This window comes from Strongylocentrotus purpuratus, unplaced genomic scaffold, assembly GCF_000002235.5.
Source record: "Strongylocentrotus purpuratus isolate Spur 01 unplaced genomic scaffold, Spur_5.0 spur5_contig_867, whole genome shotgun sequence".
Taxonomy (NCBI): domain Eukaryota; kingdom Metazoa; phylum Echinodermata; class Echinoidea; order Camarodonta; family Strongylocentrotidae; genus Strongylocentrotus; species Strongylocentrotus purpuratus.
In genome coordinates, this window is record NW_022145576.1 from 2,782,913 (window position 1) to 2,796,904 (window position 13,992).

Here is a 13,992-nt window from a genome sequence, read left to right on the forward strand (position 1 = left end):
ATCAGCTGGCAAGTACGCCGGAAGAGACTTGCGATCCAGTGGTGGTAGGGAGGAACAGACATTCGCAAAGTGGGAGTTTATCCAGTCAGCCTGCTCGGCGGGTGCCATATGAGATCCAGGTAGCTTATTTGATGTCTTTTTTACACTAGTAATGTTACGGATCTCCTTGTACCATTTCCCAGGTTGTGATTTCTTCAGGTGTGACACCTTTCCAAGGAAGAATTTGCTCTTGGTAGCTTTAATTTCCCGCTCTACTTGCTTTCTGAGTTGGCTATAACGTGGAAGGTTTCCTGATTGATAGGCATATTGGAAGCATATGCGATCCTACACGATTTAGTGATCGTTGTCACGGTTGAAATCGACTCTAAAGTTATGAAATTGTAAATAATACAATCTTTATGTTGTATAGCTCCCTCTTAGGGTCAATATATTAATTAAGCTATAAAACAATGTTTCTTGACTAAAATCGATCATTTATATATTCCCGTTTGGAAATTACATATCACAACTACATGTTCTGAGATTTTCATGGTCGCAGCTACCATTGTACGGTCGTAGGCGCTATTTGAATTTTATCAACATTTACCGGGAGCACCGGTAAATTTTTATATTCAATTTTTCTCGAAAGCAGAAGTGTTTTAGGGGTTAAATGTTCTAGTGCTTATAAAACATCCACAGGGACATCCAAATATATCAAAATTGTAAAGAATCACTATCCACCCAATTTTCAAAATTTCCCAAAACTTTGTAATACCTTTAAGTCGATGAAACATGGTTGGCTTGATTTGTGAAAATACTTCAAGAAAAGAAAATCATAGTCTTTGTTTATACCGTAAACTCTTTACAATCTTGAGCAATGAAAATCTGTTGAAAAAATAAGAAGCAGAAGGGGGAAAAATAGTTGAAATGCAACCCTAATGTAAACATCTGTGCTCCACATTTTTCACAGCCCCTAACCAATGCAAGCAGAATTTCCTTCCCTGATAGCCTTTCATGCACTCTAGCGCAGTACTTCGCCTAGAGCCTCTAGAGTGGATTTAAAAGGCAAATTTTTTAAACAAAAAAATGGTTCGCAGTCACAATCTGGAGGTGGTCACATTACCATTTAAGTTGCATTTGGAATGCATTTGAACCCCATTTATTTCTGGGGCGCTGTAAATTTGAAGAAATGTGTCGAAGTAGGAAAGATACAATTTCTCCCCTAAGTCACCAAGTTTGGGACATCATTGATTTCGTCAAATTAAATTACATGCGCAGTTAACAACTAAATCATTCATACCCTTACCAGGTTTTGTAATTTAATAACTTTGTGAAATTTTGATTAGTACCGATTTATTTCTCTTATTCAGCCAAATTCCCTAATTCATCCAGTTGTCCTTCTATTATTTAGTCACCAAAACAACAAATTTACAAGGAATTCTGTTCTTACTGTAAGTCTCTATTCTAGGTGGGTAAAAAATTCAGAAATATAAATAAGTTTGTCCAGAGCCAGAATGACATTAATTCGTCCCTATTATGTGTTGAAGTATACGGCTCCAAACAGATAAATTGATGATTTTTATTTGAATCTTACTTTCTTCGTGCAAAACATGGCTTCAATGGCTTCAAGGAGTATTAATAATTCAGTTGGAAACTGTAAGTCTATATTCTAGGTGGGAAAAAAAAATAGGAAAAAAAAAATATGCAGAACCAGAATAGCATTAACTCTATTTTGAAGTATATGAGTTAGTGACCTTCTGGCTCTGAGCAAATGATATTGTAGATTGTAGGTCAACTCAAGGAACTTCTCTTATTCTTAAGGGGACTTGTCAAAAAAGATGGATTGCTCAGAGACTTTTCTCTTTCTTTTCTTCCTGCTTTTACACTAATTGACTTTGCTTTTTGTATGTTGTTGATTTGGGAGCTGGCTTTTCCCCTGAATACATGTTTGTGTAATTTGATTATCATGTATAAAGAAAAAGTAAAGTAAAGAAGGTGTAAGAATTGGCTTTGTTCGGCTTGCTTGAGCCTTGTTCAAGAAAGTGAAAAGGGACCTGGGAGGGATTGGAAGGACAAGGGAGAGATTCAAAAATGGCTAGAGAGGCATTGAGACAGGTGGATAACAAAATATAGAGGTTCTTGCTCTAAGGCAAGGCAAGAACAAGCAGGGAATGAGAGAGGAGATAAAGACAACAGGAAGACAGCTAGAGGAATAGAAAAAGAGACGGGGATGAGAGAGATAATGGATGATAGATAGAGAGAGAGAGGGGGGGGGGGGGGAGAAAGAAAGCAATATATACTTAGAGACAAGTTAGCTGCAAGGCAAGAACAAGCAGGGAATGAAGAGATAGAGACAAAAGGAATAAATAGTAATAGAAAGAGAGAGAGAGAGAGAGAGAGAGAGAGAGAGAGGGGGGGGGGGGGGGATGGGGGAGAGAGAGTTTGTATGAAGAGAAAGAGATAACAAGCGGTCAAGTATGTACAGAGCCATAAAGAAGGAGAGAATTCAGAGAAAGAGAGAATTTAGAGAAATAAAGAATTTAGATAAACAGGTTGGCTCAAAAGCAAGAGAGTCCAAAAGGGAGGGAGACAAATCCAAAGACAAACAAAACGGTAAAGATGCATGCGTATAAGAAAGAAAAATGAGAGAGTATTTGGAGAGTATAGAAAGAAAAGACATTGAGGAAGAAACGGGAGAGAAATCATCATCTTTATTCTTAGGAGATGGAGATGAGATGGGGCCGTAACCCCTAATGGCTATATCTTTATATTCCTTGTGAAGATGTCCATGAGTTAGATGGTAATTAAGTTAACCTTTCCCTAACCCTGGCAATCAACCTTTCTCCTTCTGTAATTGAGGCTCATATCCATACCATAGATACAGTCTCACTGCATACTTCTTCAATCTGATGCTACGAAATGGAACCTAATGTTCCATTCCTTCAGTGCGAAAAGCGGTTTTAAGCACCCAAATTATATATTTTCTTTCAAATGTAGTGTCACTGATCAAGGAAAGTGTGTCCATCTTCTTCGTAATCCAAATGGGCTCATAACAGATGTCTATTCTATTAGTAAGCTTAACGTTGAAAACACAAACTACAAGAGGGGCCATTCTATACTGTAAGGGTTGATTAAAAGACATACCGTCAACAACTAAATTATTCATCCTGATTTACGTTTTTTGAACATGTGACACATTTAAGATTACATCTAAAAGTACTCAACAAAGGCCTTGATTCAAGCAATCCTTGTTTCATTTTTTTGTAATGAAAAACACTGCCGACAAACCCATCAAATTTACAAGGAGTTTGAATAATTAAATTATTAACTGATCTTGTATAATCATATTTGTTTTTCACTCTGCTTTTATCTGTAATGTAGGTATTTTGTATGGAATAAAATTGAAATTAGAATCACCTGTACTGGATTGCATTAATTTAATTTGATTTGATTAAAAAATGTTAATACTTTGAAAAATATATTTGCTCCAATTTCTAGTATGCCTGTATGATAAAAAATCTGTGCTGCTACTTTGCTAATTACCAAGCCCTGCATGTGGTTTTTGCAAATTGCAACTGTATCATTTAATCATATTAGAGTTTTTATCTTGCAATTTGAATTCATATAATCATACCTATTCATCATATCTCTCGTCAGGTATGAAATTATTCATAGAAAAGTTTAATCCTGTCTGGATGCATGATGACACTTAGAGGAATTGGCTTTGTTCGGCGAGGTAAACGAAGAGGAAATGAGTTATGGATATGAAAAAGCATGGAAGCTGAATGTACTTAAAGCCCCACTGCACTACTTATAGCTACCTGCGTCCCTCTATATAGCAAGCAATGCCTAATCGATGCCTGCTGGTCCCCCATGATCCCCTTTTTCTTATGTTGATTGAGAGCTGATTTAATGAAAAAAACCACCTGTCAGTGACCTTGCAGGGAGGTCTAATCCCCCTGGCCAAACTAGTGCAGACAGGCTTTAAAAGACTCATTTACACTAGACAGTCCAAAAAATGTTATGGACATCAACATGTTACATGAGAGTTTGATTGTGGTCCATTTTTTATCTTAATTACGTCATTTACACTGCATTACAAAAAGAAAAATCATGATTTTAACGCTGCAATGTTACGGTCGAAGTTACACAAAGGTTCAAGCATTACGATTTTATGAACCTGGCAATATGTAGAAGTTACACTATAGTCAAAACACTGTGGTTTTATGAACAGCAAAATGTTACATAGAAATTTCACTTCGGTCCAAATATTGAAAGTTAACAAAAAAACATTTTGATGTTACAGTAGTAGAATACACACCATGGTCCTAACTTCACATTTTTAGTAACACTGTGATGCTACTTTGGAAGTTGCACTATGATCTGAATATCACAAGTTTTCTAACATTACGATGTTGTGCATGGTAGAAGTTATAGTATGGTTTTAATACTGTGATTTTAAGAACATTGCAGTGATAAATGGGAGGTTCACTATGGTCTAAACATCTTAATTTTCCCAAAATTAGGATATTGTTGTTGTGGAATGTATCCTGTGGTGCAAACATCGCAATTTTCCTAACATTACAACGTTGATAGTAAAATGGCGATATTTGAATCGCAGTACAAATGGCCTTTTAGATGTTTCTTTGCTTTTAACCCTCATGAATAATGAATGATTCATGAGGGCATGGAGATACATGTGGGAAGTGTTTGCATAGTCACTGAATCCACTAATAGGAGTGTTTGCCTGAAATCAAAGCCCATTCTGCCACTGTTGACTGATGACCTGCGGCCCTATAGAGGGCAGGCTCCTTACCTGCTGGAGGGGTGCAAGAGGGTGATTAGAGGGGTATCATGAAAGAGCTTAAACTACCTTGGTGGTGATCCTTGAGTTATCGTTGAGTTATTCCCAAGCCTGGGGGCTGTATGCATTGGAAAATTGGCACGTCACTTTGGAACAGTGGCAAATATGTAACTGTCAGGTCTCCATCCTTGAATTTTGAAAATCTTGCTCACCCATGACACAGTAAACATGCTATGACTTTTTTTTTTTAAATGCTGCATCAAAATGAAACCAATCTTTGTGTGTAAGGAAGGCAATTGGCCATTTTTCGTAATGTACCGTAACAAAATTTAAAGCACAAATCCGTGCTAAGTGCCTCTTACATATTATTCCTTTCACCTAAAATCATGGTCGACTTCCCCTTTAAGGACGTTACTCATTAATGTTCAGACGCACCGTTGCTGTGCGGGGCCAGCTGGTTATGTATTCATCAGGCACAGTGCCTGGAGTTCCTGGTATCATGCATAGCAAATACATGATTAGCTGGCCTTGTACAGCTCAGGTGCGCTCGAACATTATTGCGAACATTACTGCAGAACATCCTTCAATGAAGGATAATGTACTGCATAAAATGTCTATGAATCCAAGAGCTTGCGTTTTTAAGTGGGGGTGACTTTATAATCTGACCCTACTTTTTTTAGAGTTCATGAATTCCTTTTGAGCTAGCATTCCAGATCTTAATAACTTTCTGCTTCACTGTCTTTTACATTGCTTTTCTTGGAATGTCTGTGGAACAATCATTTTGCAGAAACTTAATATGGGGGATATTCAAGTATTAAAACCATTTAAAAAAAAAGAAGATGCTGAGCCTGCATTGAAAACCTGTGAGGTTTTCTTCACAATTTACATAATGAAAATTGCCCCAAGTCCATGTACGTATTCATTTATTGTAAAAAGGCTGCGAGCAACAAGATATATCCCTTACATTTTCATTATCACCATCATCTTCAGGCCATCTTTTTAAATAAACGTGTCAAGGAAATGGATACAGTGCATTGAAGCAGATTGAAGGCTGCTTTTATTGAGCGCCATGTATGTATACAGGTTCCATGAATTTGATTGCAAATTTTTTTTCAGTTGAAACCTCGGGTTATGACACCTGCATTTGCATTTTTGTTTGAGGTCAAATATTTCATTGAGCTCTATGCATACAAAAAAACAACTTTTCTGTATAACTGTTCAGTTTTGGGAATTATTTGCAAAGTGTTTATTGTTTCATTTAGACTTGAGGTTTTTATCCTCTGTTGAGAGCTGTAATGACATTAACCCTGTTTATGTGGATAAGAGTTAAAGGTAAAGACCAGTTATGGTCATGCGATTGCATTGTGAAAGAAACGTTGTGGAATCAATCAGAAAAGTTGATCATCTAGCATCTAGCATCTGCAAGGTTCTGGAATCATCAAAATGATAAGAAATTTGGCCCATTCTTCATAAAGTTACAAGCACTATACACAGAAAGATGTATATGGGACTACCCTATATCTCTCACAGACCATGAGAGAAACAAATTTACCAAATATATGAATTAGTAGGCGGTTTCCCGGTAAATTTTTTATCATCATGTATTAGTCAAAACATATTCTTTCACATGATTGGTAATGAGAGCTTCCATTTCATTTTTTTAAATTGGGGCGTTTCCAATACTGGTCTTTACCTTTAATGAACTTGGGCTCTCAAAATGTGTTTTAAAAATCCTTTTGATTACCCAACTCCCTCCAGTTAATGATAATTACTATCTGTTCAGAGCCAGAAGGGTGTTTACTATGTGCTAAGGTATATGAGTTAACGCCCTTCTAACTCCAAAAAGACGTAAATGTACACGCATTTTTTGAAAATTCATTCCATGCAAAAGCTCACAATGCTATTATTGTGAGGGTATGAAAGGCCAACTGCCTTTCATACCCGATGTAGTTTCTAATGTGCATATTGCGTATTTGTACAAATTTCCATGTATTCTTGTGAATTTGGATGAATAAAAATAATTGAATTGAGTTGAATTGAATTGAACATGCTGTAGTATTTCATACTTCTACTGTGTCTCAAAGTAATTTTGGTGAAGAAAGTCGTCTCGGTCATGCTTAGTCTAGGGATGCTTCTGCTACATTAGGTCTAATTAATTGATGAGATTCTCATGTCAATAAATTTTCAAAGAGTTGATTGGAGAAGTAGGAACTTGAGATCGGTGGTTTATTCTTGCAAGTCTCCTGAGACGAAACTAAATATTGCAATAAATTGGCCAGGCTCGAGGTACTTAACACCAAAAATGTCACGTCGTGAATAGTTTGCAAAATTCATGATTTAATACACATCAAATAATACTCTCAACTCTTTTTTCATATTGTTTCAAAGAAAACAACTGTAGCTTATTGGTACAACGTCAAATACTTTTGAACTTTGAATCCCTTTTGACATTTACAGCCCCTGCAAGTATCATATTACCAAAGTACTCCTTTACAGAAGCCTGGCTAGGACCACTTGTTTCTTGAATACATGTGAATTATGTACAGAATGGATGTGGGTTTGAACAGTTGGTGCTGTGTACATATTGGATTAAGATATATTGCTCATGAGTACATATATGATTAGCAGAAAATTCACATTAGAGGAGAAATCCATCACAATGTGTATTGACTCAAGAGAGCAAAATAATGAGAGAAATGGTTCATTTCAAGTTTAAGGAGCGAAGAACTTTGTGAAGAATAGTACAAATTGGCAAATCTATTATTTTCTTAAAAATTGGAAACTCAATAATTTTCTTATTTTTCACCACATTTACTCCTTTCACTGTACATTCTCCTGTTTTCATTTTTTGATCACATCAACTACATGTAGATGCCAGTGTTTACTTTGGCTTGAAGCTTGATTATTTTAATAAGTGATCTTTTCTTAGAAATGAGTGCATGGTCAAATATTGTCCTTTGGAAGACATTGTCCTTTGGAAGACATTGTCTGCTTGGATCCAGAAGTGTGTTTATTTAAAACATAGTTAATGCCCTTATGGCTCTGAACAGAAAATACATAGTAAACGTTGTCTCTTTGGGGTGAAGCATTAAAGGTAAAGACCAGTTATGGTCATGCGATTGCATTGTGAAAGAAACGTTGTGGAATCGATCAGAAAAGGTTGATCATCTAGCATCTAGCATCTGCAAGGTTCTGGAATCATCAAAATGATAAGAAATTTGGCCCATTCTTCGTAAAGTTAGAAGCACTATACACAGAAAGATGTATATGGGACTACCCTATATCTCTCACAGACCATGAGAGAAACAAATTTACCAAATATATGAATTAGTAGGCGGTTTCCCGGCAAATTTTTTATCATCATGTATTAGTCAAAACATATTCTTTCACATGATTGGTAACGAGAGCTTCCATTTCATTTTTTGAAATTGGGGCATTTCCAATACTGGTCTATACCTTCAAAAGAAACGTTCAAACTCACTTGTGTGAAAACAACCTGCAACTACCCATCTACACTGTAGTTTGCAATGTTTGTGGGCATTGTTATTTGACAAGTCTGAGCTAGCAAGTAGAAGAGGTGTTGATGAACGATCGGCCGTTAAGTCAGATAGAACAAGAGAAACATGAAATCTAGCTTGGGTGAACACATCCAGCTGTTAACCATCTAGTGAAGTATACCGGTACAATGTTTGCGGGCATTGTTATTTGACAAGTCTGAGCTAACGAGTAGAAGAGGTGGTGACGAACATTCGGCCGTTAAGTGAGATAGAACAAGAGAAACGTGAAATCTAGCTTGTGTTAACCATCTAGTGCGCATTGTAGACATTGTTATTTGACAAGTCTGAGCTAACAAGGGGGCCCCGGAATATTGGAGTAGGAGAGGTGGCAATGAACGATTGGTCGTTAAGCGAGATAAAACAAGCGAGGATATGTTTCGACCGGTCCAGAACTTGAGATGCGTGTGTATTGAAACAGTATTGATGTTAGCATCCGAGTGAGGCAGAGGGAACATTGTTTTTGTGGCAGAGGAAATGTTTTACTCCTTGAGTGAGTAGAAGAAGTCGTAACAGATCTATTTGGAATTTCTGATCCATCCGATTTTGATAGGGTTGTTCAAGCACAGACCAGTTAGTGAGATTTAAATATGAATTTGTTCTGTTTTTCATTAAGTTTTAAGAGCAAACTGTATCGATTTTGGCAGAGGAAACGTTTTACTGCATGAGTGAGTAGAAGAAGTTATCACAGATCTATATTTGGAATTTCCGATCCATCTTTTGATAGGGTCGTTCAAACACAGACCAGTTAGTGAGATTAAAATGTGAATTTTTTCTGTTTTAATTAAGTTTTAAGAGCAAAGTGCATTGATTCATAAGCTCTTGATCTGTCAGCATGACTATGAATTTCTGTTGATTTTTTGCAACATGATTTATCATGGCTCTTCATACTTGTTAATCAGGTACCTGTCTAATGAAGAGCTGCAATAATTGCGGCTGTGCACTTAAAAGATAGGAGACTGTAGGCTTGTGATTGATTGGAAATCATGCGATCCATTCAGATCAGTCACACTTTATTGAGATAAGACAGAGCCCAGAAATTATCTCTTTTATTGATGTATTAGGTTTAATTGACCAGAGTGGTAAAATATACAATGAATTTGACTTTTGTTTTCAGAGAACTGGTCCACATTTCACAAGACTTGTCATCAGTGACAAATGAGAGTTTTTGTTATAAGCTAGTGATATCCTTGCTTCTGATTGGTTATCAACAGATTTGTCACTCATTTTCGTCATTTGTGATTGAAAAAAGGCTTTGTGAAACGGGTCCAAGGAGTTTACTAGCATCTCATCTTGAGTAGATATGAAACAACTTTACCTTTTTTTACATTTTTATAAAAAATATGCCCAAATTTTTTTAATGACTTTTTCACCTGCACCCAACAGCCTTTTATCTAGATATTCAACTGTATTGAATTCTGTCAGTGTTTTATTGTCTTATTCCTTTATTGTGTCTTTTCTTTTAAATTCTTCCCTTCTTTATCTCTCTGGCACATTTACTCTTAGTGGAGTCGGTGCATTATAAGTTGTTATTGCCAAGTACATATTTAATCAGTTAATTGTTAAAATATCTTTAACAGATATTTTCCATCATTTATTCTGTGTGGGCTACTTGATTATTGCTTGTGCTATGACATCAAGAGTTCATAAATTCAAAGTTCAGATTTTGTATGTATGTACATGTATATGCAGTGTTAAAATCTTTGAAGACAGATGATGAATATCTGCCCATCGTTGCTCTGGGCCATTTGTATGTTTTTATTTTTAGAAAGTGGTGTTTATTATTTATACATATTCACAGTGCCATTAAGAAGACGGAGCAATTAATCTATATTTAATACTCGAGGCTGGAAAGCAGAGTTTTGCTCTTTGGTAGCATTTTGTGCAACTATGCTCAAGGCCATTTGGAGCAATTACTCGATCAATATCACTTTATTCATCGTTGGGTGTTTATTCAAAACGCATTTATTATGATTGCTTCTGTTTATCAAAGGGGTTGTATTTTAGGTCAAAGGTCGTCATAGGATAGTCATTGGTTTGATTTGGTTTCGCCTGGAACTTGTTTTTAACAAAGTGTATTTTTTTTTGGTCTTCATTGCAGATGCTGTGCACGTTTTCATGTCCATGAATCTGACCCATAAACGTGAGTACCTCTTGTATGAGAAAGAAGGAGAGACAGAGATAGAGAAAGAGGAATGATGGCTGGAGAAAGAAAGAGAGAGGAGGTGTGTGTGATAGAGAGAGAGATATATAGAGGGACATAGAGAGAGAGAGAGGGATGCTGATTAAGATACACTATATAGAGACGAATCTCTTTGGACAGACAGACACCGACACAATTGAAATATACAAGGGAGAGAGAAGGGGAGGTTAGATTGAGAACAAATTAGAATTTAAGGCAAGTGAGAAAGAGAAAGAGAGAGAGAGAGAGAAAAGGGGGGGGGGGAATAGATGGGTAGAAATCATTTTAGCGGAGGAAGATACAGGAAGACAAAGGGTGGTTGAAAACAAACAAACAGGAAAACAAATATCGTGAAAGAATCTGCCAGCAGAGTTGACTAAACCTGCGGCTATTCCACCGGTATTTTTGTTCGGACCCTTGCCTCCTCGAATCCTTCCCCCTTAGGAGCGGGCAGGAAGAGTTGTGAAACGAACATGTCATGGCGATACACATTAGATTACAGACCCATTAAAGCTCAGCTGGGGCGCATCCGAAGTGACACTTGTGACCGCCAAGGGCCGACCATCGAAAAGAGCGAAACCAATTTGTGAATTGTGATGAGCAATTAAATCTCTGTTGTGTCCCACTTTCTCGCAATAGTGCAATGTAGGAGGATTTTAGAGCAACACTTTATCGATTCCGTCGATTTTGCGTTGGCATGTGGGACATATCATTGCCTATTAATCTGTTTAGATGATAACAAAAGTTGATGTCATTAGGAGTAGTACTTGATCCCTGTTGGTGAGTGAAGTTTGCTTATTTTAGAAATCTGTCATCAGTAGTATTCAGACATTCTGCTTCGTGAAAGGAAATCATGTTTTATGAAGTGCGACAGTATAAGAATGCTAAGTGTTTGCTAAAGGTTCATTACAAATATTTTTTGTGTCCAGCAAGGAAACTAAGAAAATCTTACCAAGAGAGGGTTGGGGGGGGGGGGGTGGAGAAAGAAAGAGAGAGTGGGTGAGATTTGTGAGTAATTGTATTTTTTACTGTGTATTTATCAGATGAACGATGGTAACAGAAGAAAAATACAGTTAACAACTAAATTAACCATTTTTTCGTAACTCCAGAATGAAACTTGACTCTCTGAATGATAAAAATAGGGCCTTTATTGAATAGTTGTGATGTAAGCTTTGATATATGTCACATTCTCAAGAAACATAAATCAGGACGAATCAATGTTTCACATACTTAAGAGAATTACAAAACCTGGTAAGGGTGTGAATAAGTTAGTTCTTGTGTAAAATTTCTAACGTTTTGTCTAGTGAAGGAAATATCTTAATGACTCCTAGGATATTTCTGCTCCCCATGAATAGAATTATTTATTAGTTTCAGAAGTGAAATATGTAGTTAACAACAAATCATCCAGGTTTTTAATTTGATAACCAAGGTGGATAGTTCATTCATGCCCTGAAGAATAGGGTCAATTTCGTTCTCGTGACTCAAATCCGGTCATTTCTAGTGCGTGAAATCTGGGTGAAATCGAGGTGGTTATTCATGCAGGTGATTCTATAGACCAATATTTACTACACTCGCCGTCCACAAGGAAAATGGCCTGGGGTAGTTAACGGTGAAATACTCGGGTTGTAATTGGCGTGTTATAGAAAGCACATCAGCAGAAGGATATTGTTAGAGGTGGATGGTTTCCTATCTCAAGTTCATATCGTCGTGTTGGAGTCACATGGCACTGTGGCCAACCTAAATCTACCAAACCTTTAACAAATTGTTCAAATTTTGAACCCTTTACTTTATACCTGTCAGAGAAGTACAAATTAGGTTTTTTATTTTCATGTTTTTTCTTCTTCCTTTCTAGCTTGAATACTCTGAGAGTATTTAGATTCAGGGGCAGAAAGAAAGTATCTTTGTTATGTCTATGATTCCAAGAGATTTCTTATCAGGTCAAGTTCAAGCTATTTTGTAAATGTTAGTAGTAATGTATGGGATGAAATCCTGTGAAATTGCCATTTAATGAACACAACTTACCTGTTTTGAATACAATTATTATTCAAACTGAATATCCAAAGAGATAAGGAAGATGAATTTGTTGTAAGAACTGATGGTACACAGACAATCTATATTCTATTTTAACTCCTACAAAGCTCTGCTTGTCTCTATCAGATTCCTTCTTTATTTTAATTTGTGTCATGAATGTAGCTGAAGCTAGCTGTACGCAAGAAGGCTGTAAGAATTATGTATTGCAGTGGCAATAGCGGCCTTTTGGCGGGCAGCTGACAAGCTGTAAACCCCTAATTGAATGGAAATTGAATGTTTTCACTTTGTGGTTTACCAAAGGAAGAGGTTTGCATAATGGGAGTACTTCTCGCATAATTGAGTACATGTCCTGAATCCGAGTATTCCTAATGTTGCACATAAAGTGCATGCTATCTGTTGAGAGCCAGAAGGTTGGTAACTCTGTAATAAAGCAGGAGTTTGGCTCCGAGTGGATGACGCAACAATGTTGGTTGTTGAAGACCACAGTATAAACTCTGTTACCTTTCAAAAGAGCACTGTTCATACAAAACATTTTATCACATGTTGACATGTTCCACTAGAATGTGCACAGCAAACAAAATGTAAACCAAAATCTAGAATAATTAAGTACATTTTCTTGATCAAAGTATCTAGGATGTTGCGTAAGTCATGCATGTGCTCAGAGCAAGAAGAGCATTAACCCTCTTTGAAAGCATGTGTTAACACGTACCCCTCTTCCTCTAATGAAAATACAATAAAAGTTGTTGAACATCACAGTATCATCTCTGTAAGATTTCATTAAGCACTGTTCACACAAACCATTTTATTACCTCTTGGTGTATGTCTCTCAAGTATATGTACAAAAAATAGGAACCCAGACCCAAAATAGTTTTGTTTGTGGGTGACATACCTTTAAGGCCAGAAATAGGACCAAGGTTCTAATGATCGGCCATTTCTTTCCCGTAGCTATTATTCAGACCTACTTTTTGCTTTTTACGTCGTCTTTCCGGAGCCAGAAGGGTGTTAACTCATATACTTTAACTTAGAGTCAATGCCCTTCTGGCTCTGAGCATTGTGTTGCCAATTTGCTCAAGTAAGAAGACTTAAAATAGGTAAGAATAAGGAGAATGCACTTCTTCGAGACTCATTCACACTTGAATATATTGTGCCATAGAGATGATTTCCTGGGAGACAGTGAGAGGTGCAATAACATGTGCTTTGAAATTTCATTGATGCATTCACACTTGCAGCTTTTGTAACAAGGGTTGTGAGATAAGAATATTACAGTAGAATGCTATCCTTTCTGAGCTACAAATGCTAATTTGAAGGCCATTTAAAGCTCGTGACATTTCCTGCAGTTTTTAAGTTACAAGTGACGTCAATGTGGTGAAATATGCAATGTATAAAATGCAATTGATCTCTTACCATTATCATTATTGCTATCACTGCCGTTCAATTTCAAT